At 45.5% G+C, this 24,740-nt stretch overlaps 1 non-coding gene and 10 pseudogenes across 1 annotated transcript; all 11 read left to right on the top strand.

Annotated features, from left to right (window-relative positions):
* The first annotated feature begins 20,753 nt into the window (after positions 1 to 20,753).
* LOC136722938 (uncharacterized) lies at positions 20,754 to 20,872 on the top strand (annotated as a pseudogene).
* A 210-nt stretch (positions 20,873 to 21,082) lies between these two features.
* Positions 21,083 to 21,201, top strand: LOC136722880 (uncharacterized; annotated as a pseudogene).
* Positions 21,202 to 21,418: 217 nt separating this feature from the next.
* On the top strand, positions 21,419 to 21,537 carry LOC136722885 (uncharacterized; annotated as a pseudogene).
* Positions 21,538 to 21,762: 225 nt separating this feature from the next.
* On the top strand, positions 21,763 to 21,881 carry LOC136722940 (uncharacterized; annotated as a pseudogene).
* A 211-nt stretch (positions 21,882 to 22,092) lies between these two features.
* LOC136722949 (uncharacterized) lies at positions 22,093 to 22,211 on the top strand (annotated as a pseudogene).
* Positions 22,212 to 22,438: 227 nt separating this feature from the next.
* On the top strand, positions 22,439 to 22,557 carry LOC136722966 (uncharacterized; annotated as a pseudogene).
* Positions 22,558 to 22,767: 210 nt separating this feature from the next.
* LOC136722919 (5S ribosomal RNA) lies at positions 22,768 to 22,886 on the top strand. The gene has a single exon (XR_010806546.1). It is a non-coding gene; the product is annotated as a 5S ribosomal RNA (ribosomal RNA).
* A 228-nt stretch (positions 22,887 to 23,114) lies between these two features.
* On the top strand, positions 23,115 to 23,233 carry LOC136722950 (uncharacterized; annotated as a pseudogene).
* A 209-nt stretch (positions 23,234 to 23,442) lies between these two features.
* On the top strand, positions 23,443 to 23,561 carry LOC136722946 (uncharacterized; annotated as a pseudogene).
* A 210-nt stretch (positions 23,562 to 23,771) lies between these two features.
* On the top strand, positions 23,772 to 23,890 carry LOC136722873 (uncharacterized; annotated as a pseudogene).
* Positions 23,891 to 24,432: 542 nt separating this feature from the next.
* On the top strand, positions 24,433 to 24,551 carry LOC136722895 (uncharacterized; annotated as a pseudogene).
* Positions 24,552 to 24,740: the final 189 nt, after the last annotated feature.

Raw genomic sequence — 24,740 nt, 5'->3', positions numbered from 1 at the left:
GTCTCAAACAGCCCTTATAACTTATTATTTAAGCTTATGATTATTTAGAATAAAATGTCAAATAATCCCACTCGATTATTTCATTATTTCACTATCTCAGTTTTCTTGATCCATTGTGAAAAAGTTCTGTTATTTCCTCCTCATCTGTAGAGGCTACATTAGCCCACTCCCCGGTCTGATATTCTCGTAGTAACTGTATCCAAATGTTGGGCGGACATTTAGCCTTCACGATGATGTGTACATCGTGCGGGTGAAGGAGGTGAATAACCATCTTTTCATCTAGAATATCCCAAAAAGTTGTGTTACCCTGGTTTGGTTTTAATTTTGGGAGGGACACCCATATCATTTCTTTTTCTCCTGGGGAGAAGGGGACATGGGTTTTAGTCGTATAGACTATTGATTGACCTTCCTCTTTACTCTGTCTAGTTTTGACTTGCATGGGTGCAGCTGGGACCGTTTTCAGAGCGGTCAGATCTGGATACAATGTATTATTATAACCAAAATCAGTGATTGATTTATATTCCGGATTATATGGGGGAGGAGCGCTAGCAAAACCTCCTTTTTCATATTCCCATGCTTTGCGATCTAAATCATCCCAATCGGGCCTGTCGTCCTCGGAGTGATCTGTGTCGCGACGCGCTGCTAACACGGCAGCACATCGCGCACCTACACCTTCACCTTTTCTGACCACTTTTCTTGCCCTTCTAATTTGCCTTGTAGTTCTATTAATTCTATCGTATTTTTCACAACTTCTTCTCTCAATTCACATTACTGTTTATGATGATCTTCCATTTCTGTTATTTTCTTTTCTTGATTCTCACCAACCTGACACAATATCACAATTCCTTTCTCTGTCTTATCTGGTTGTTGTTGCTTCCACCAGTCCCGGTGCTCCTTCGGAGACCAGTCTTTCTCCCAACTTCCTTCCAACATTTTCTTCTCTACATTCTGTTTTTTTATTTCTCAAAAAACCAATAATGCTGGTGTCACTCACTGTGACGATTTATCTGAAATATTACATTATTATATATTATTTTATGTATATATATTATAATAAAAACAAACACTCCAGTAAGGTACGGACACCCGTACATGACACTGGCTAAGGTAAGGGAACCCATAAACAACCATAAGCACCCCCGGACCTAGGACAGACTGTAACTTGCTAACTTGCTAACTTGCTAACTGTTTTGTTTGCTTCACATCGTTTGCTGCTAGTTGCATGCCAAACGAGTTCGTTCTGTCCAAAATATAAGCTTTTTTCTTCTAATAAACTCAATAAAAATACAGTGCACTAGCAACTATTTCCCTTTCAAAAGTTGTAGTCCCGTTTCAGTTAAAACAAAATGTGTTCTTCAAACAAAGAAAATACTTGTGTTTCTTTTCCCTCTTTACCTGCTCTTATCACAAAGCTTCTCAACACAATCTCAGGTGCAGGTGCACTCTGCGCTATCCTTTGCCCGAGCTTTGTCCAGGAAAACTCACTGTAGCCATCTTAGTTCAACACGGGCTCTCCTTACCTGCGAGTCACACGGGTCCAGTTCACTTTGCAAGTGAACAGTCTCTTCTCAGAAACAATAAGGAAACTTGGAAAGAAACACAATCCCAGGTCGGTGTTAAAAAAAAGTTCTTTGTTTTCATATTAAAAGAAAACATTTGTATTTTCTCTGCACACTTCACAGCTCCAATTAGCACACTCAACTAATCCCTGCCCCCCTCAGAACCGTCACTAAAGAAAGGTACTCACAGTCATTTTAAATATGACATCCTGTAGTGTTTCATTTCAAAATATGATCTTATTATCACTTGAACCAAATAAATCCTTTGACCCACTAATACCAAATTACAGTTATGGGGGCCACAGATGTGATTTGAAAATACGATCTTCCATGTCTTTCTGTTGTGTTTTGACCTGGGGATCTGTAATTGTCCAAGTGGCTACTGCACATGTACTTATTTAATATTAAATGTGTTATTTAATTAGGCTTGGTTCTGGTGAGCATGTACAAGACGTCAGCTTTTTAAATAACTGTGTGTATTGGATCATACACATTTTAGAAATACTCTCTCAAACTTCCCGCATTGGTACCTCACCAGGGAGGTAGAAAACAGCAATAGCATTGAAAAAGTGTGATTGTAGTTCTGCTCTTCTGCAATATATTTCTACAATATCTTTAACATCTTCTTTAACATTGTTTTAAAGGCTGGGACCAATATGGTGGAATATCTCCAACACACGGACATTGAGAGACTCGACCCCTTTGTGCTGCTGCTCAGAGACCAACTCTCAGTTGTCTCTGAGTAGGCTATGGATCAACTTCCTTTCCTAATATGAAGGAGACCATGGATACAAAACCTATGAAAAACAGGTGATTATTGTTATTCTTCTCATTATAAACTACTTAATACATCTCTCCCATAAAGTACAACAGGATAGTGGTGACGTCATTCAGGATTGGATTGCCATTGGTCAAAAGCCCTCTGAGAGAAATTGTGTGGCGACACTCCACACTCTTAGAAGAAATTGTTCTGCACAGAACCATAAAGGGTTCCTCGAGTAATCGCTCTGGTGGATCCCTTTATGGTTCTATGTAGAACCCCTTCAAAGGGGTTACATGAAGAACCCCCAAACATAGCGTTCTACACAGAACCATTCGTTTTAAAATGTTATATATAGAACCCATTCAAAAGGGGGACACGTGCTATACCTGAATTTGTTTTCCAAATACAATCTTTAAAAAATGTATGAGTTCATATATACAAACACACATACACAACGTAGAAATCGCACTACTAGTGAAGTAACTTCATTTACATTATATGCCACAACTCCTCAATTTGGAACGCAAAAACAAGACATCTGATGTAAAAGTGTAAACTAATTACGAACAGCACTTTTGATTTTTATCTTCAATTCAGGGGCTACTTATTCGAACAGTAAACTGTATTCTCTCTTCAGAGTGACTGGAATGTTTTTGCCTACATTCAACTTAAATATGAAAGTTTCCAAAAACGGCATAGTTTTCTTTAAGGCTATTCAATGCCAAACACAAAATTCTCTCTGCTTTCAGTGCTTGTCCTTCAGCACAATTACACAGGTTCATGATGTTCTCATTTCAATACATTGTTTTCTTATTTAAACTATTTGACTTTGAGCTTACATTGAGAATAAAATCACTTTTGCAAGTAAAACCTGGCCAAGAAAGGAAGCAGCACTACAATAAAACAATACACAGAATACAAAGCAGTTCCTTCAAAAGTGAAAGTGATAAAGAGTGATGTCTGTCAGTAAATTACGTTGAGATACATATTGGTTATTTTGAATTAGGAGTCCAACTTCAATAACTTCTATTAACAAGCCAAAATACAGATCAGAATTACGGGTAATTGAAAATAATATGTAGCGCCTAGGTAAGCTTGGATGTGTTCAGAGAAACACTAAAAACGGACCTTCCTCACACCCGTCTTGTTGAGGTGGACGTGGTCATACAGGTGATGTGGCTGGATGTCTCAGTGGTGTGCCAGGTGGACGTTGGGGAGGAGGGCACATCTTCGGGATACTTCTGCGTTGATGGCCTGGATGATGTGCAGGGGCACGTCTGTGCGGGGCAGCAGTGTGGAGATGGTGATTTTGGCAGTTTGGAATTCCTCTGTGGCTTTCTTTGCCACCTGTCTCAGGGCTGAGGCCACATCGCCCCTGCGGGCACTCAGGTCGTTAGTGCCGGTGTGGATGAGGATGTGTTTGACCTGGCACAGCCTCCTCTTGGAGAGCAGCTCCAGGGCTCTCTGTGCTGTCGGGCACCAAAGCTTTTTCACTTTTCGCCCAGGGAAGAGGCGCCTCTCATCCAGGAACTTCCCATTGGAGTCGCTCAGAATGACCACCTCTGTGTTGACCTGCCACTCCGGGTTTTGCGTCGGGAGTGGTGGGGGCAGCGGGTGTGTTTTAGGGGAGTGGCGTTTCAGGGGTTTGTGTATTAGTGGCAGGTCTGGTGATAGTGGGGGTGTCAGGAGTGGTGGGGAGTGTGGGTGGATCAGTGGGTGCGTCAGTGGGTGCGTCAGGGGTTGTAGGTGTTGTGGGGTCAGTGCAGTGCAGTCTCTGTGCTCCTCTCTTAGCTTCTCCAGCTGGCTCTGCAGGCTCCTCAGCTGGCTGTGCTGGGGTGTCCTGGTCAGCTCCTCCCTCGCTCTGTGCAGCTCCGTCCTCAGGGTTTGGCTCTGCTCCTCCTGGTCTCTTACTGCTGCTCTCAGCTTATGGATCTCAGCCTTGTGGTGCATCTTTAGTCCCTGAACTCCGCAAACTTCAGCTCCAGCACTGATAGGCATTCCTTTAGTGTTTTAATGTTGCTGGAGAGTTTTGGGGAGACAGGGGGGCAGTCTGTGGGAGATGGGGCACTGTCTGGCTCCGTGTGGCTGGGGGCAGACTGCAGGGTGGCCGGCTCTGGCTCGTGTTTCTCTACCTCAGTCTGCTGCTTTGAGGTGTGGAAGCCGAGAGATAATTGGTCCAGGCTGCTCTCGCTGTCCTGCACCATGATGGTCCCGTTGTGGTATACATTAAAAGTGAGCATCACACTGTCTGTGTCTTTCTCTACCAGCACTGAGATCTGCCTGCCTCTGCTAATGCCCCTCTTGTTGTTATTGGGGTATGTCTGGCACAGGGTTTTGTGAAAGGCGGTGTAGAACAGTAGATTGTTCTTGACCCTGTTTTCTCCTTTACCGGTGTAGTCTAGGATGAGGGTCTCAGGAGATGCTCTCATCACAGCTTGTTTGTAGTCCTTCTTAGCCTGTGCAGAGCGAATGTCTTCAGGGTATCGGATTTCAAAAGGCAGCTCTGCAGTCAGACTGCTGTTCGATAGATTTGTATCAGTCTCAGTGGCAGTTGGGCTCTCTCCTACTGTCACTCTATTCAAATTGGAGCTCTGCATTTTCATTGGCTGAGTCAACTACTGAGAATGCTTATTTATTTTATTAATACATATTTTTTTGTTTAATTATTTGTCTCTATAGGTGAAAGGTCTTACCTCCAATTCTTGTCTTCAGCTTTTCTTTTCTGACTTTTCTTCCTGAACTGTCTCTCTGCTTTCTTCTTTTTGTGTTTCTCTTAAAATTATTATTTTTTGAATACTTTTTCTTCTGAATTTCTATTCCATGTCTTCTGTGTATGTTTATAGTGCTATATATTCATTTGTAAATGACAAATTAAATCCGCTTATGTATAAAAACAAATGTTTTTTAGGAGCTCATATTCCTCTCTCTCTCTCTCTCTCTCTCTTTCTCTCTCTCCGTCTCAATTCAATTCATTTGTATTGTCAAAGCAATTGGACATACATACATATACATACATACATACATACATACATCTACACGGAAAATAAATAATAGAATTATGAATCACAATAAGATGTAATGAAGTACAGAAAATGAAAATGTAAAAAAATGTGATCTTTAATACATACAAATAAAGAAAATACGTTTACTATTTCCAGATTCCTTTTTTGAAATACAATGACATGCATAACAAACAAGTATTTACATTATATTTACAGCCGGTGCTCGTGTGTCACTGTGTCCCTCAGGCTGTGGTAGGCGCTGACATATTGGGCAGCCAGGGTGGCTGTGTGTCCCTCCCCCAGGAGGACTGGCGTTTTTCTTTTTTCTCAGTTTTGTCACAGGTTGGGTGGGCATCCATTATGTTGTTATAGAATTTGTCCCTTATTTTGGGCTAAAGCTTTCCGTGGAGGGGAACGTGGATCAGTTTGTACCATTTTTGGGAGAATCTGCCTTGTTGGGGCGGAGCTGTGACCAGGTGAACAGCAGATCGGGCATAGGTGGGCATGTGGGCAGAGGAGTTGGAAGGCCGGTCAAGCAAATAAGCTTGCTAAGGTACGCAGCAGCAGCAAGCATCCCCCACATCCAGCCAGCCAGCCAGTCTGGCTGGCGGTGACTGAGTGGTTGTCAGACGGCAAGCAACGGAATGTACGTGCTCTGTGATGTCATAGCAGTCAGCTGAGAGAGGCTCGTGATGTCATCGCTGAGCTGGCTGGCTGGCTGGCTCTGTGTGTGTGTGTGTATGTCTGTGTGTGTGTGTGTGTGTCTGTTTGTCTGTTTTTCAGTCTGTCTGTCTCTCTCTCTCTCTCTCTCTCTCTCTCTCTCTCCCTCTCAATTCAATTCATTTGTATTGTCAAAGCAATTGGACATACATACATTCATACATACATATATACACTCACCTAAAGGATTATTAGGAACACCATACTAATACTGTGTTTGACCCCCTTTCGCCTTCAGAACTGCCTTAATTCTACGTGGCATTGATTCAACAAGGTGCTGAAAGCATTCTTTAGAAATGTTGGCCCATATTGATAGGATAGCATCTTGCAGTTGATGGAGATTTGTGGGATGCACATCCAGGGCACGAAGCTCCCGTTCCACCACATCCCAAAGATGCTCTATTGGGTTGAGATCTGGTGACTGTGGGGGCCAGTTTAGTACAGTGAACTCATTGTCATGTTCAAGAAACCAATTTGAAATGATTCGACCTTTGTGACATGGTGCATTATCCTGCTGGAAGTAGCCATCAGAGGATGGGTACATGGTGGTCATAAAGGGATGGACATGGTCAGAAACAATGCTCAGGTAGGCCGTGGCATTTAAACGATGCCCAATTGGCACTAAGGGGCCTAAAGTGTGCCAAGAAAACATCCCCCACACCATTACACCACCACCACCACCAGCCTGCACAGTGGTAACAAGGCATGATGGATCCATGTGCTCATTCTGTTTACGCCAAATTCTGACTCTACCATCTGAATGTCTCAACAGAAATCGAGACTCATCAGACCAGGCAACATTTTTCCAGTCTTCAACTGTCCAATTTTGGTGAGCTTGTGCAAATTGTAGCCTCTTTTTCCTATTTGTAGTGGAGATGAGTGGTACCCGGTGGGGTCTTCTGCTGTTGTAGCCCATCCGCCTCAAGGTTGTACATGTTGTGGCTTCACAAATGCTTTGCTGCATACCTCGGTTGTAACGAGTGGTTATTTCAGTCAAAGTTGCTCTTCTATCAGCTTGAATCAGTCGGCCCATTCTCCTCTGACCTCTAGCATCAACAAGGCATTTTCGCCCACAGGACTGCCGCATACTGGATGTTTTTCCCTTTTCACACCATTCTTTGTAAACCCTAGAAATGGTTGTGCGTGAAAATCCCAGATTGTGAAATACTCAGACCGGCCCGTCTGGCACCAACAACCATGCCACGCTCAAAATTGCTTAAATCACCTTTCTTTCCCATTCAGACATTCAGTTTGGAGTTCAGGAGATTGTCTTGACCAGGACCACACCCCTAAATGCATTGAAGCAACTGCCATGTGATTGGTTGGTTAGATAATTGCATTAATGAGAAATTGAACAGGTGTTCCTAATAATCCTTTAGGTGAGTGTATATATATATATATATACATACATACATGCATACATGCTAGAAAGTCATTACTATGTTATCTTAAAGGCTAACTAAGCAGAACATATATCATTATAGAACAGAGTCCATAGGTCTACACATGGTTTTAGGGAACAGGCACGTAGGTCATACCGTTTGACATTGTTTCCAAGGTTCTCATCGTAAATAACAAACAGAAATCAAACTAGCTTCTGGCCTGACCTTCTAGCTTGACTCTATCTTTCCGCCTTATATACTTGGTGAATAATTGAGGAAGTAGCACCAAGTGACCACATTAGGCTGCCTGAGGGTTTCTGGGGAGTGTAGTTGTCTAGGGTCGGTTTTCTTCCCTAGAGTGCAGACCTTGCAGCAGACCTGGCCTGACATGTCTGCCATGTATGACCCTGCCCCTTGGTTTGTCCCACATCCTCCCCCCCAGCTGCGACCCCATAGGTCGAGCGACAGCCGCAAAAAAGCATGCACCCGGGACAGCCCATCAACATTCCCCATGGCCTTCCCTGGCCTGTGCTGCAGGGTGAAATGAAAATGTTGGAGACTCAAAAACCACCTCATCACACGGGCATTCCTGTCTTTCGAACGATGCATCCAAGTGAGGGGGGCATGGTCAGTGATCAGGGTGAAGTGCCTGCCCAACAAATAGTATCGAAGACTGTCCAAAGCCCACTTCACTGCCAAACATTCTTCTTCAACTACCAAATAATTTATTTCATTGGATTCCAACTTTCTGCTAAGGAACAACACCGGGTGTTCGTGATCACCCATTCTTTGGGACAAAACCACTCCGATCCCCACCTCAGAGGCGTCCGTCTGGACTATAAATTCTTTCTGAAAGTCAGGTACCATTAAAACGGGGTTGCGGCAGAGCGCCTCCTGTAGGCTCCGGAAAGCCCGGTTTGCTGTATCACCCCATCTAACCATATTGGGTTCTGTAGCCTTAGTCATATCAGTCAGAGGGGCCGCTAAGGTAGCATAGTTGGGAATAAACCTCCGGTAATACCCAGTTAACCCTAAAAATGCCCTAACCTGCTTTTTATTGACAGGCCTAGGCCAAGAGTTTATGGCTTCAACCTTGGATATTTGGGGTTTCACCATACCCCTCCCTACTGTATAGCCCAAGTATTTGGCCTCTTCCAACCCCAAATTGCATTTGGTTGGATTAGCCATCAGGCCTGCTGCATGTATTGAATCCAATACCGCTTGGAGCTGAGACAAATGTGATTCCCAATCTGGACTGTGAATGACCACATCATCTAAATATGCTGCCGCATACGTCCTGTGTGGTCTAAGTATGTGGTCCATCAACCTTTGAAAGGTGGCAGGAGCACCATGCAGGCCAAAGGGCATCACTGTGTAGTGAAACAGACCATCTGGGGTTGCAAAGGCTGTTTTTTCTTTGGCACCCGGGGTCAAGGGAATCTGCCAGTAGCCCTTGGCTAAGTCAATAGTTGAAATATAGCGAGCATTCCCAATATTCTCTAACAATTCATCTACTCGGGGCATTGGGTATGCATCAAACTTTGAAATTTCATTAACCTTTCTAAAATCATTACAGAATCTCCAGGAGCCATCAGGTTTGGAAACCATGACTATAGGGCTGGACCACTCACTGTGGGATTCTTCAATAACCCCTGCCTCCAGCATTTCCTTAACCTCATTTCTAATAGTGTTCCTGCGAGCTTCTGGTACCCTGTAAGGCCTCATATTTACCTTCTTTCCTGGGAGAGACACAATGTTGTGAGAGACTAAATGGGTACGCCCCGGTATGCCTGAGAAAACTTCCCTATTACGTATTATCAAGTCGTTCACCTCCTTCAACTGGTCAGGTGACAAGGCAGCTGCAATATTCACCTTCGGTGTCCCTAGTGGCTGAGGGGGGTAAGTCAACATCAACACTTCCCTGTCCTTCCAGGCTTTTATTAAGTTGACATGATATATTTGTTCTGGGGGTCGGCGGCCGGGTTGCTGAACCTTATAGTTCACTTCCCGTATTCGCTCTATAATCTCATAAGGTCCCATCCACGTAGCCAGAAATTTACATTCTACAGTGGGAACCAACACCAACACCCTATCACCAGGCTGGAACACCCTCAGTGTAGCCTGACGATTATAGGCGAATTGTTGGTGTTCCTGTGCCTGCCTTAGGTGCTCTCTCACAATGGGAGTGACTGTGGCTATTCTCTCTTGCATAGCATTGATGTGCTCGACTACACTCCGGAAAGGAGTGGAATCGTGTTCCCACGTTTCACGGGCTATGTCTAATATCCCCCTGGGGTGCCTCCCATATAACAGTTCAAAAGGCGAAAAGCCCAGGGAAGCCTGTGGGACTTCCCTAATGGCAGACATCAAGTAGGGCAGCATGAATTCCCAATTTTTCCCATCCTTATCGATTACCTTTCTTAGCATGGACTTCAGGGTCCTATTAAATCTCTCAACCAACCCATCTGTTTGTGGGTGGTAGACTGATGTTCTCAACTGCTTAACCTGCAACAATTTACACAGATCGGTCATAACCTTAGACATAAAGGGTGTGCCCTGATCTGTTAATATCTCCCTCGGTATCCCCACCCTACTACACATCAACATTAGCTCTTTTGCAATACCTTTTGAAGCCATGGTCCGCAGTGGAATGGCTTCTGGGTACCTGGTGGCATAATCCAAAATAACCAGTATATACTGATGCCCTCTGGCTGATTTCGGGAGAGGTCCCACCACATCCATAGCTATCCTAGCAAAGGGGGTCTCTATGATGGGCAAAGGGACCAGTGGGCTTCTGAAGGCTGGTTTAGGAGCATGTAGTTGACATTCAGGACATGAGCTACAATGTTCTGTCACGTCTGCATGTACGCCTGGCCAGTAAAACCTCCTCAGGAGTCTATCCTTGGTTTTGTCCATCCCCAGATGTCCCCCCAGGATATGCCCATGTGCCAGATTGAGAACTGTTCGTCTGAATGGGGTGGGAACTAGCAATTGCTCCACAATGTCCACCCCTATCTTATTTACACGGTACAATAGGTCATTTTTTACCATAAAATAAGGATAAGCTGTTGGCGGGTCTGCAGTAGTCATAGGGGTCCCATTTACTACCTTCACATTTTCTTTAGCATAGTGTAGAGTGAGATCTCGCACCTGTGCGCTGCCAAAATCAGTGGGGAGTCCCTCTAACACTGACACTTCTACATTGTCAGCTTCAGGGGTCTCTATGAATGGATTCTCACCCACCCTGCTAGTGCTGGGTTCCTCACCCTCCATAGGGTCATCTACGTCACTACATTCCACCCCTATGTTTTCAGTTTAATTTTCCCCAACCAAAACCTTCACTGTCGACTCAACTGGAACCAGGTCTACTTTTAGCTCTAGTTGTGGGATCGAGGCAACTTCTGGCTTACAGTTTTCAGTGTGCATTTCCAATTTACTATGTTTTCTATCTAGTTTTCCAAAATTAGGAAAATATCGTCCCAGTATCACATCATATGGCATGTTGGGTACCACACCGACTTCGTAATCTAGTTTCCCGGCCTCTGTCTGTATGTTTACAAGGGCTGTGGGATAGGGGCGTGTGTCACCATGTGTGCATGTGATACTGAGCTCCTGATGTCTATCCAGCTTGTTGGTCGCTACTAATTTTTCTGTGACCAGTGTAACCATACTGCCAGAGTCGAGTAGAGCAGCCACTTCTTTCTCATCGACTATCACTGTACACATGTGTTTTGGATTAGGTACTCCGCCTATGAAAACATCCGTCCCAACAGGGCAGGCATAAAATACCGGTTTCTCTTTCCCCATATCACACACATTACATTGCATTGGTTCCTCTCTACCTGGGCAGTGGGCCGCAATATGTCCTACTTTGTCACAATTGTAGCAGACAATTGGTTGTGATGGTGACCCCCTATAACCCTTAGTCTCGGCTTTAGGCCCCACCTTTGCCCCCCCCAGTCTTGCTCTTTTCTTCCAACCCAGCGCGTCATGTTTCCCAGAGTACTTTGGAACCATCTTACCCGGTCCGCTGGTTCGTCATGGCCTGGGGAACGAGTTTTTAACCTCCGGTACATGCTCTGCTGCTCCGGCTGTATAGAACCGCTCTACACTGGCCACCAAGGTGTCAGCGGACAGCACCTCATTCTGGCCAACCCAGCGTCGAACGTCCTTGGGCAAACAGCGTTGGTAGTTGTCAAGGACTATGGCCTCCACCACCTCGGCTGATGAATGGACCTCTGGCTGTAGCCATTTCCTGGCCAGATGGATCAGATCAAACATCTGCGTTCAGATTGGTTGTCCTGGTTGGTAGGCCCACTGCTGAAACCGATGTGCCCTCACTGCGGTGGTCACGCCCAATCGGGTCATTATCTCCGCTTTCAATTTATCATAGTCCTGGGCGTCCTTCAGCTCCAGATCAAAGTACGCTTTCTGTGCATCCCCTGCCAGATAAGGTGCCACAAGCCCTGCCCAGGAATCTTTTGGCCATCCCTCTCTCCGCTGTCCTCTCAAAGGTCATAAGGAAGGCCTCAACATCGTCCTGTTTTGTCATTTTCTGCAGAAAGTGATTGGTGCGGGGAGTGGAATGGGTTGCAGCCCCCTGTGGCCCAATCCTGGTTGCAAGTGCTTCAACACTCTCTTTCAGCTCTTTAGTCACCTTTTCCTGCACTTCTCTAAACATTTTATTTGTATCATGCTGGACCTGCAGTGCTTCCTGATGCATCCGCATAGCATCCTGGTGAGCCACCTGCTGCACCCTGGTCGCTTCCTGTTGGGCTATTACAGCCTGTAGTTTTTTTTTTTTGGATAAAAAAATTCACTCAGCCAGTCTGTGTTTCATGAGGTGCTGCCCGCATTCTACACCAAATGTGACAAAACGCCTTGGCTGTACACATGTGCGGGTCTTCTCTGTGATCTTCTTAGGAGTAAAAACCAGTCATGACCCAGGGAGGAGGTTGCAAATACAGGGCTGTGCCTGTATGTTTACTTCAAACAAAACAAATCTGAAAACAAAACCTAACTCACACTGGAGTTGTAACTAATCTTACATAATCATTCTATTTTAAACAAAGTCTGGAATAAATAAGTCTTGGCTTTCTCCTTATGAGCTACCTCTGTTTTCCAGATAACTCACCCTATTGTCTCTCACTTCTCTCTCTCTCAGGCCCGCCTTATATACCTGGTGAATAATTGAGGAAGTAACACCAAGTGACCACATTAGGTGCTAGAATGGCTGCCTGAGGGTTTCTGGGGAGTGTAGTTGCCTAGGGTCGGTATTCTACCCTAGAGTACACACCTTGCAGCAGACCTGGCCTGACATATCTGCCATGTATGACCCTGCCCCTTGGTTTGTCACAATACATACATACATACATATACACGGAAAATAAATAATAGAATTATGAATCACAATAAGATGTAATGAAGTACAGAAAAAGAAAATGTAATAAAATGTGATCTTTAATACATACAAATAAAGAAAATAGGTATACCATTTCCAGATTCCTTTTTTGAAATACAATGACATGCATTACAAACGAGTATTTACATTATATTTACAGCCGGTGCTCGTGTGTCACTGTGTCCCTCAGGCTGTGGTTGGCGCTGACATATTGGGCAGAATGTGTCCCTTATTTTGGGCTAAAGCTTTCTGTGGAGGGGAACGTGGATCAGTTTGTACCATTTTTGGGAGGATCTGCCTTGTTGGGGCGGAGCTGTGATCCAGGTGAACAGCAGATCGGGCATAGGTGGGCATGTGGGCAGAGGAGTAGGAAGGCCGGTCAAGCAAATAAGCTTGCTAAGGTACACAGCAGCAGCAAGCAGCCCCCCCATCCAGCCAGCCAGCCAGTCTGGCTGGCAGTGACTGAGTGGTTGATAGACGGCAAGCAACGGAATGTTCATGCTCTGTGATGTCATAGCAGTCAGCTGAGAGAGGCTTGTGATGTCATCGCTGAGCTGTCTGTCTGTCTGTCTGGCTGGCTCTGTGTGTGTGTGTGTGTGTGTGTGTGTGTGTGTGCGTGTGTCTGTCTGTCTGTCAATTCATTTCAATTCAATTCAAAGGTTCTTTATTGGCATGATCTATCACAATATTGCCAAAGCAGATACAAATGTTCTATCAATCAAGACAAAACATTGCAATACAAGATTCAGTGGAACAAATATAGTACACATTGAAATAAAATTAAGTAGGATATAAACCATATTTGTTGTTTGTATCAAAATTTGTGTCATGACATCAGAAAAATCACTGTTTTTATTTTGTTTTGCAAATGGAGTGCCACAGGCTGGTGTCTACACACTGTCTCGCAGGCTGTGGCAGGTGGATACATATTGCGCTGCTAAGAAGGCAGTGCGCTCCTCCTCTCCCAGCAGGACGGGGAGTTTGCAGCAATCGGGGATCATGCTGAACTCAGGGATATGCATTTTTAATATTTTAAAGTATGTCTCCCTGATTTTTGTGTATTTAGGGCAGGACAGCAGGAAATGCGCCTGTGTTTCGACCTCCCCTAGGTCACACTGGCTGCACAGCCACTCTTCTCTGGCAACCCAGAATTTTCTGTAGCGGCCTTTTTCAATGGCGAGGCTGTGGTCACTGAGCCTGTATTTAGTTAGATTTTGTCTCTCTTTTATATTTTGGATTTTTAAGTATTCAGCCAATGTAATGTTTCTATTCAGGGCCCGGTAGCATTCCAATTTGTTTTGTAATTCTAATTCGTGTCTCTAATCTTTTGTGTATTTGCTTTTCAGGTACATGTCAATTTTCCCAATTGTTGTTGTTTTGGTCATTGTGTGTTCGGGCTCTGTGAGCCTCAGAGCCGTGGGGGCGTTTCTGTGTACGTGTAAGATGTTTTTATTAAATTCTAGGTGGAATATTTCCATGGGGCTTTTGTCCCAATTGTTGTTATTGAGGTTCATGAGGGGACCCCACACTTCGCTCCCATATAGCAGGATTGGTTGGATGATGGAGTTTAATATTTTAATCCAAATAGTTATTGGTATTGTTGTTTTCCCAAATTGTGTCTTTATGGCATAAAATGCCCGGCGTGCCTTGTCTTTTAATGCGTTTATAGCCAGGCTGAAGCTCCCTGACGCACTGATGGTCAGGCCAAGGTAGTTGTATCTGGTGCAGTGCTCTAATCCAGTGCTGCCCAGAGTGAAGCGGTACCTGTTTCCCTGAGATGGGGCTTTTTTCTGGAAAACCATAACTCTGGTCTTGTCCAGATTGACTGCCAGGGCCCATTTCTGACAGTACTGCTCTAGCAGCGCCAGGTTCTGCTGAAGCCCCTGCTCTGTGGGCGACAGCAGCACCAGGTCGTCTGCGTAGAGCAGGAACTTGATCTCTGTGTCATGGAGAGTTAGGCTGCGGGCGTCAGACTGCTCCAACACTGTGGCCAACTCGATGATGTAGATGTTGAACAGTGTTGGACTCAGACTGCAGCCCTGTCTCACTCCCCGCCCCTGAGTGAAGAACTCTGTTCTTGAGTTGCCAATTTGAACTCCGCATTTGTTTTCAGAATACATTGATTTAATGATGTCATAAACTTTACCCCCTACACCACTCTGTAGAAGTTTATAAACTAATCCCTTGTGCCAGATTGAGTCAAATGCCTTTCTAAAGTCTACAAAACAGGCAAATATTTTTCCTTTATTGTTTTGGGTATATTTATTTATGAGGGTGTGTAGAGTGTAAATATGATCGGTTGTGCTGTGTTTTGGTAGGAAGCCAATCTGACTCTTATTCAGGACACTGTGCTTGGTAAGGAAGGCCAGTATCTGGGCGTTGATGATACTGCAGAACACCTTCCCCAGGTTACTGCTCACACAGCTGCCCCAGTAGTTATTGGGGTCTAATTTGTCTCCACTTTTAAAAATCGGGGTGATCAATCCTTGATTCCCGACCTCAGGGAAACACCCGGCTCTCAGCACCAGGTTAAAGAGTTTGAGCAGAGCCTCCTGCAGCTGCGGGCTGCTGTGCTTCAGCATCTCAGGGCTGATGCTGTCGGGGCCGCTGGCTTTCCTGGGTTTGAGGATTTTGAGTTGATGTTTTAGTTCCTGTATTGTAAATGGGTTATCTAAGGGATTTTGGCTATTCTTAATGATTTCTTCCAATTTATTTAGGTTTTTTAATATTTTAACCTGTTCTGGCTTTGGATTGTTTTCAACATTTTGGTAAAGTTTTTCAAAGTGTGTTTTCCAGATTTCTCCATTTTGAATTGGTATTTCATTTTTTGTTTTTGGGGTATTTATTCTGCCCATACAGTGGTCTTTTTTCTTACTGAGGAGTTGCTTGTAGTGCCGCAGGGCCTGGCAGTAGCTGAGGCGAGCCTCCTGGTTGTCGGGCTCTCTGTGTTTAGTGTTGGAGAGATGTCTCAGGTGTTTCCTAGAAGTTTCACACTCCTGGTCACACCACTGTTCTTTTTTTCTTTTAGACGATTTCATATTTTGGTTTTTAATTGTTTTAATGTTTGATTTTAAAGCCAGTCTCTCAAATATTTCATTCAGTGTTTTGGTGGCTGAGTTTATTCCGTTTTGGTTTATTTGATAGTGTGAGGATTGATATCTGTCTAACATGTTTTCAATCTCATCACTATTCAGGGCTCTTGTGTAGTTCTCTGTGCTGGGCTCTGACCATCTCTAACTGGGTGGCAGGGAGACCAGTTTTGTGGGAAGTTTGGCTCTGACTTGTGGCTGCGCTGATCTTTTTAGGTAAAGTGTTATTTGGCTGTGGTCTGATAGTGGAGATTGTTGTCTGACTATAAACGCATTGTTGGCTTGTGGGTCCAGGTCAGTTATGGCGTAGTCCACCACACTGCTGCCCAGAGCCGAGCAGTATGTGAATCTCCCCAGAGAGTACCCCCTGGTCCTGCCATTGATGATATATAGACCCAGGCTTTTACATAGGCGCACTACCTGCTTCCTGCTCTTGTTTACCACGCTGTCGTGGCTGTGTCAGTGTGGAGGTGTGTGTGTGGCACAGCGGGGAGTCTCCGAACAGGTGTGTGTTCCCCTCTGTATTGATGTAGTCCATCTCTCTGCCAGTCCTGGCATTGAGATCGCCACACAGCAGTACAGAGCCCAGGGTCTGGAAGTGGCAGATTTCGTTTTGAAGCTCATGAAAGCCTTCCTCATTATAGTAGGGGGAGTCTGCGGGTGGCATATAAATTGCACATAGGTATATATCTGTGTTATTTTGTAGGGTGTCTTTTCTGATTTTCATCCACAGGTGTGTGTCTCCTCTCTGTACTGGGCATAGGGCTGCTCGGAGCTCCTCCCTGTACCACACGATAATCCCCCACGAGGCCCTGCCACACCTGACTTTGGGTTTTTTATAGGAGGGCACAATCAGCTCCCTGTATCCATTGTATCCATCCAGTGTATAGACATATCTGCACAGCACCAAGTCTCTACAAGAATGAAAACATCTGAACTATTTACAGTGTTGATCAGTTCAGGGCCTGTGCTCTTCATTCCAAAAGTTGAGGAGCGTAAACCCTGCATATTCCAACTGCTTATTTTAAAGGACATGTTAATATATTTTATTATACTTGTCTCTTCTACATAAGAAAGTTTAATTTGTGATCTACAACTGATATTATATTACTATTAATAATTATATATGGATATACATAATAATCACACAAAGATTTTATCTTTGCATCAAAATATCAGAATAATTAAATCACATTTTTTCTTACTCTCCATCTCCACAACCATATATATGTGTGTTGAGGCTCAGTTAACTCAGCAGTGTGGTACAGATGACACTGAGGAGTTGCCTTATCTGGGCCAGCTGGGCAGCATCGGGCCTCCAGGCTCTGGAAGCCGCTGCTGCGTGGCTGTGTGGCTGTGCTGGTCCCCGGCTGTCCGCTCTGCTGTGCTGGACGGGCCCTCTGGGGATGGGGGGGTGGGGAATGGGGCCGCGGGGTCTCAGGGGCTGGGGCTGGGGTGGAGCCGGTGGCTGGGGATGTGGCCGGGGGCTGGGGGGTTTGCTCCTGGTCTCGAGGTGGGGGTGTGTGGGGTTTCGGCCCAGGGTTGTGTCCTTGAGGACCTTTGAGATGATCCTCACACCCGTCTTGTTGAGGTGGACGTGGTCATACAGGTGATGTGGCTGGATGTCTCAGTGGTGTGCCAGGTGGACGTTGGGGAGGAGGGCACATCTTCGGGACACTTCTGCGTTGATGGCCTGGATGATGTGCAGGGGCACGTCTGTGCGGGGCAGCAGTGTGGAGATGGAAATTTTGGCAGTTGGGAATTCCTCTGTGGCTTTCGTTGCTACCTGTCTCAGGGCTGAGGCCACATCGCCCCTGCGGGCACTCAGGTCGTTAGTGCCGGTGTGGATGAGGATGTGTTTGACTTGGCAAAGCCTCCTCTTGGAGAGCAGCTCCAGGGCTCTCTGTGCTGTGGAGCACCAAAGCTTTTTCACTTTTCGCCCAGGGAAGAGGCGCCTCTCAACCAGGAACTTCCCATTGGATTCGCTCAGAATGACCACCTCTGCGTTGACCTGCCTCTTCGGGTTTGCGTCGGGAGTGGTGGGGGCAGCGGGTGTGTTTTGGGGGAGTGGCGTTTCAGGGGGTTGTGTATTAGTGGCAGGTCTGGTGATAGTGGGTGTGTCAGGAGTGGTGGGGAGTGTGGGTGGATCAGTGGGTGCGTCAGGGGTTGGAGGTGTTGTGGGGTCAGTGCAGTGCAGTCTCTGTGCTCCAGTGATGTGTAGCTCCTCTCTTAGCTCCTCCAGCTGGCTCTGCAGGCTCCTTAGCTGGCTGTGCTGGGGTGTCCTGGTCAGCTCCTCCCTCGCTCTGCGCAGCTCCGTCCTCAGGGTTTGGCTCTGCTCCTCCAGGTCTCTCACTGCTGCTCTCAGCTCATGGATCTCAGCCTTGTGCTGCATCTTTAGTCTGTGCATCTCATCCCGGAGCTGATCGCACAAGGAGGTCTGGGCCAGGGTGCTCAAGGTCTGCTCCCTGAACTCCGCAAACTCCAGCTCCAGCACTGATAGGCATTCCTTTAGTGTTTTAATGTTGCTGGAGAGTTTTGGGGAGACAGGGGGGCAGTCTGTGGGAGATGGGGCACTGTCTGGCTCCGTGTGGCTGGGGGCAGACTGCAGGGTGGCCGGCTCTGGCTCTTGTTTCTCTACCTCAGTCTGCTGCTTTGAGGTGTGGAAGCCGAGAGATAATTGGTCCAGGCTGCTCTCGCTGCCCTGCACCATGATGGTCCCGTTGTGGTATACATTAAAAGTGAGCATCACACTGTCTGTGTCTTTCTCTACCAGCACTGAGATCTGCCTGCCTCTGCTAATGCCCCTCTTGTTGTTATTGGGGTATGTCTGGCACAGGGTTTTGTGAAAGGCGGTGTAGAACAGTAGATTGTTCTTGACCCTGTTTTCTCCTTTACCGGTGTAGTCTAGGATGAGGGTCTAAGGAGATGCTCTCATCACAGCTTGTTTGTAGTCCTTCTTAGCCTGTGCAGAGCGAATGTCTTCAGGGTATCGGATTTCAAAAGGCAGCTCTGCAGTCAGACTGCTGTTCGATAGATTTCTATCAGTCTCAGTGGCAGTTGGGCTCTCTCCTACTGTCACTCTATTCAAATCGGAGCTCTGCATTTTCATTGGCTGAGTCAACTACTGAGAATGCTTATTTATTTTATTAATACATATTTTTTTGTTTAATTATTTGTCTCTTACCTCCAATTCTTGTCTTCAGCTTTTCTTTTCTGACTTTTCTTCCTGAACTGTCTCTCTGCTTTCTTCTTTTTGTGTTTCTCTTAAAATTATTATTTTTTGAATACTTTTTCTTCTGAATTTCTATTCCATGTCTTCTGTGTATGTTTATAGTGCTATATATTCATTTGTAAATCACAAACTAAATCCGCTTATGTATAAAAACAAATGTTTTTTAGGAGCTCATATTCCTCTCTCTCTCTCTCTCTCTCTCTCTCTCTCTCTCAATTCATTTCATTTGTATTGTCAAAGCAATTGGACATACATACACATACATACATATACACTCACCTAAAGGATTATTAGGAATACCTGTTCAATTTCTCATTAATGCAATTATCTAATCAACCAATCACATGGCAGTTGCTTCAATGCATTTAGGGGTGTGGTCCTGGTCAAGACAATCTCCTGAACTCCAAACTGAATGTCTGAATGGGAATGAAAGGTGATTTAAGCAATTTTGAGCGTGGCATGGTTGTTGGTGCCAGACGGGCCGGTCTGAGTATTTCACAATCTGCTCAGTTACTGGGATTTTCACGCACAACCATTTCTAGGGTTTACAAAGAATGGTGTAAAAAGGGAAAAACATCCAGTATGCGGCAGTCCTGTGGGCGAAAATGCCTTGTTGATGCTAGAGGTCAGAGGAGAATGGGGTGACTGATTCAAGCTGATAGAAGAGCAACTTTGACTGAAATAACCACTCGTTACAAACGAGGTATGCAGCAAAGCATTTGTGAAGCCACAACACGTACAACCTTGAGGCGGATGGGCTACAACAGCAGAAGACCCCACCGGGTACCACTCATCTCCACTACAAATAGGAAAAAGAGGTGAGACATTCAGATGGTAGAGTCAGAATTTGGCGTAAACAGAATGAGAACATGGATCCATCATGTCTTGTTACCACTGTGCAGGCTGGTGGTGGTGGTGTAATGGTGTGGGGGATGTCTTCTTGGCACACTTTAGGCCCCTTAGTGCCAATTGGGCATCGTTTAAATGCTACGGCCTACCTGAGCATTGTTTCTGACCATGTCCATCCTTTTTTGACCACCATGTACCCATCCTCTGATGGCTACTTCCAGCAGGATAATGCACCATGTCACAAAGGTCGAATCATTTCAAATTGGTTTCTTGAACATGACAATGAGTTCACTGTACTAAACTGGCCCCCACAGTCACCAGATCTCAACCCAATAGAGCATCTTTGGGATGTGGTGGAACGGGAGCTTCGTGCCCTGGATGTGCATCCCACAAATCTCCATCAACTGCAAGATGCTATCCTATCAATATGGGCCAACATTTCTAAAGAATGCTTTCAGCACCTTGTTGAAGCAATGCCACGTAGAATTAAAACAGTTCTGAAGGCGAAAGGGGGTCAAACACAGTATTAGTATGGTGTTCCTAATAATCCTTTAGGTGAGTTCATCGTAGCTCTTAATACTCTCTTTCTGTCTGGAGGAGATATAATTGAAGTATTGTACACGTACCCGGCTACTTTCAACACCCATTGCTGCACTGATATTTTTCCCTCCATTTTTCTTTATCCATTTTTTTTTTGCTGGAAGTTCCGTCAATACCCGTCAGCCTTTAAGAGACATCATGCAGCCAGGCCTCTTGGCTTGTGGCCACACCGTCCTGAATGCGCCCAATCTCGTCAGATCTCGGAAGCTAAACGGGGCAGGGCCTGGTCAGTACTTGGATGGGAGACCTCCTAGAAATACCAGGTGCTGCAAGCTTTTTACGTCTCCTGGGTAACTTCATCGTAGCTCTTAATACTCTCTTTCTGTCTCCAGGAGATATAATTGAAGAATTGTACACGTATACGGCTACTTTCAACACCCTTTGCTGCACTGGTATATTTCCCTCTATTTTTCTTTTTTTTTTTTGCTGGCAGTTCCGTCAATACCCGCCAGCCTTTAAGAGACATCATGCAGCCAGGCATCTCGGCTTGCGGCCACACCATCCTGAACGCGCCCGATCTCGTCAGATCTCGGAAGCTAAACGGGGCAGGACCTGGTCAGTACATGAATGTGAGACCTCCTGGAAATACCTAGTGCTGCAAGCTTTTACGTCTCCTGGGTAACTTTATCGTAGCTCTTAATACTCTCTCTCTGTCTGGAGGAGATATAATTGAAGTATTGTACACGTATCCAGCTACTGTCAACATCCTTTGCTGCACTGATATTTTTCCATCCATTTTTCTTTTTTTATTTATTTTTTTTGCTGGAAGTTCTGTCAATACCCGCCATCCTTTAAGAGACATCATGCAGCCAGGCCTTTCGGCTTGTGGCCACACCGTCCTGAACGCGCACGATATCGTCAGATCTCTGAAGCTAAACGGGGCAGGGCCTGGTCAGTACTTGGATGGGAGACCTCCTAGAAATACCAGGTGCTGCAAGCTTTTTACGTCTCCTGGGTAACTTCATCGTAGCTCTTAATACTCTCTTTCTGTCTGGAGGAGACATAATTGAAGTATTGTACACGTACCCAGCTACTGTCAACACCCTTTGCTGCACTAATATTTTTCCATCCATTTTTCTTTTTTTTTTTTTTTTTTTTTTTTTTTGCTGGAAGTTCCGTCAATACCCGCCAACCTTTAAGAGACATCATGCAGCCAGGCATCTTGGCTTGCGGCCACACCGTCCTGAACGCGCCCGATCTCGTCAGATCTCGGAGGCTAAACGGGGCAAGGCCTGGTCAGTACTTGGATGGGTGTCCTCCTGGAAATACCAGGTGCTGCAAGCTTTTTACGTCTCCTGGGTAACTTCATCGTAGCTCTTAATACTCTCTTTCAGTCTGGAGGAGATATAATTGAAGAATTGTACACGTACCTGGCTACTTTCAACACCCTTTGCTGCACTGATATTTTTACCACCATTTCTCTTTTTTTTTATTTGCTGGATGTTCCGTCAAAACCCGCCAACCATTAAGAGACATCATGCAGCCAGGCCTCTTGGCTTGCAGCCACACTGTCCTGAACGCCCCCGATCTCATCAGATCTTGGAATTTAAACGGGGCAGGGCCTGGTCAGTACTTGGATGGGTGACCTCCTGAAAATGCCAGGTGCTGCAAGCTTTTTACGTCTCCTGGGTAACTTCATCGTAGCTCTTAATACTCTCTTTCTGTCCGGAGGAGATATAATTGAAGAATTGTACACGTACCCGGCTACTTTCAACACCCATTGCTGCACTGATATTTTTCCCTCCATTTTTCTTTTTCTTTTTTTTTTTTTTTTTTTTTTTGCTGGAAGTTCTGTCAATACCCGCCAGCCATTAAGAGACATCATGCAGCCAAGCCTCTCGGCTTGCGGCCACACCGTCCTGAACGCGCCCGATCTCGTCAGATCTCGGAATTTAAACGGGGCAGGGCCTGGTCAGTACTTTTATGGGTGACCTTCTGGAAATACGAGGTGCTGCAAACTTTTTACGTCTCCTGGGTAACTTCATCGTAGCTCTTAATTCTCTCTTTCTGTCTGGAGGAGATATAATTGAAGAATTGTACACGTACCCGGCTACTTTCAACAGCGTTTGCTGCACTGATATTTTTCCCTCCATTTCTCTTTTTTTTTTTTGCTGGCTGTTCCGTCAATACCCGCCAGCCTTTAAGAGACATCATGCAGCCAGGCCTCTTGGCTTGCGGCCACACCGTCCTGAACGCGCCCGATCTCGTCAGATCTCGGAAGCCAAACGGGGCAGGGCCTGGTCAGTACTTGGATGGGTGTCCTCCTGGAAATACCAGGTGCTGCAAGCTTTTTACGTCTCCTGGGTAACTTCATCGTAGCTCTTAATACTCTCTTTCTGTCTGGAGGAGATATAATTGAAGAATTGTACACGTACCTGGCTACTTTCAAAACCCATTACTGCACTGATATTTTTCCCTCCATTTTTCTTTTACTTTTTTTTTTTTTTTTTTTTTTTTGCTGGAAGTTCCGTCAATACCCGCCAACCTTTAAGAGACATCATGCAGCCAAGCCTCTCGGCTTTTGGCCACACCGTCCTGAATGCGCCCGATCTCGTCAGATCTCGGAAGCTAAACGGGGCAGGGCCTGGTCAGTACTTGGATGGGAGGCCTCCTAGAAATACCAGGTGCTGCAAGCTTTTTACGTCACCTGGGTAACTTCATCGTAGCTCTTAATAGTCTCTTTCTGTCTGGAGGAGATATAATTCAAGTATTGTACACGTACCCGGCTACTTTCAACACCCTTTGCTGCACTGGTATTTCTCCCTCCATTTCTCTTTTTATTTTTGCTGGCAGTTCCGTCAATACCCGCCAGCCTTTAAGAGACATCATGCAGCCAGGCATCTCGGCTTGCGGCCACACCATCCTGAACGCGCCCGATCTCGTCAGATCTCGGAAACTGAATGGGGCAGGGCCTGGTCAGTACTTGGATGGGAGACCTCCTGGAAATACCAGGTGCTGCAAGCTTTTTACGTCACCTGGGTAACTTCATCGTAGCTCTTAATAGTCTCTTTCTGTCTGGAGGAGATATAATTCAAGTATTGTACACGTACCCGGCTACTTTCAACACCCTTTGCTGCACTGGTATTTCTCGCTCCATTTCTCTTTTTTTTTTTTGCTGGCAGTTCCGTCAATACCCGCCAGCCTTTAAGAGACATCATGCAGCCAGACGTCTCGGCTTGCGGCCACATCATCCTGAACGCGCCCGATCTCGTCAGATCTCGGAAGCTAAACGGGGCAGGACCTGGTCAGTACTTGAATGTGAGACCTCCTGGAAATACCTGGTGCTGCAAGATTTTACGTCTCCTGGGTCACTTTATCGTAGCTCTTAATTCTCTCTTTCTGTCTGGAGGAGATATAATTGAAGTATTGTACACGTACCCAGCTACTGTCAACACCCTTTGCTGCACTGATATTTTTCCATCCATTTTTCTTTTTTTTTTTTTTTTGCTGGCAGTTCCGTCAATATTCGCCAGCCTTTAAGAGACATCATGCAACCAGGCCTCTCGGTTTGCGGACACACAGTTCTGAATGAGCCCGATGTCAGAAGATCTCGGAAACTAAACGGGGCAGGACCTGGTCAGTACTTGGATGGGAGATCTTCTGGAAATACCAGGTGCTGCCAGCTTTTTACGTCTCCTGGGAAACCTCATCGTAGCTCTTAATACTCTCTTTCTGTCTGGAGAATATATAATTGAAGAATTGTACACGTACCCGGCTACTTTCAAAACCCTTTGCTGCACTGGTATTTTTCCCTCTATTTTTCTTTTTTTTTTTTGCTGGCAGTTCCGTCGATACCCGCCAGCCTTTAAGAGACATCATGCAGCCAGGCCTCTTGGCTTGAGGCCACACCGTCCTGAAGACGCAAGATCTCGTCAGATCTCGGAAGAAAAACTGGGCAGGGCCTGGTCAGTAATTGGATGGGTGACCTCCTGGAAATACCAGGTGCTGCAAGCTTTTTACATCTCCTGGGTAACTTCAGCGTAGCTCTTAATACTCTCATTCAGTCTGGAGGAGATATAATTGAAGAATTGTACATGTACCCGACTACTTTCAACACCCTGTCCTGCACTGATATTTTTCCCTCCATTTTTCTATTTATTTATTTTTTATTTTTTGCTGGAAGTTCCGTCAATACCCGCCAGC

The sequence above is a fragment of the Amia ocellicauda genome, unplaced genomic scaffold, assembly GCF_036373705.1.
Source record: "Amia ocellicauda isolate fAmiCal2 unplaced genomic scaffold, fAmiCal2.hap1 HAP1_SCAFFOLD_147, whole genome shotgun sequence".
Classification (NCBI taxonomy): domain Eukaryota; kingdom Metazoa; phylum Chordata; class Actinopteri; order Amiiformes; family Amiidae; genus Amia; species Amia ocellicauda.
The sequence above is the reverse complement of the archived record's forward strand: the minus strand, read 5'-3'. Positions and strand labels throughout refer to the sequence as shown.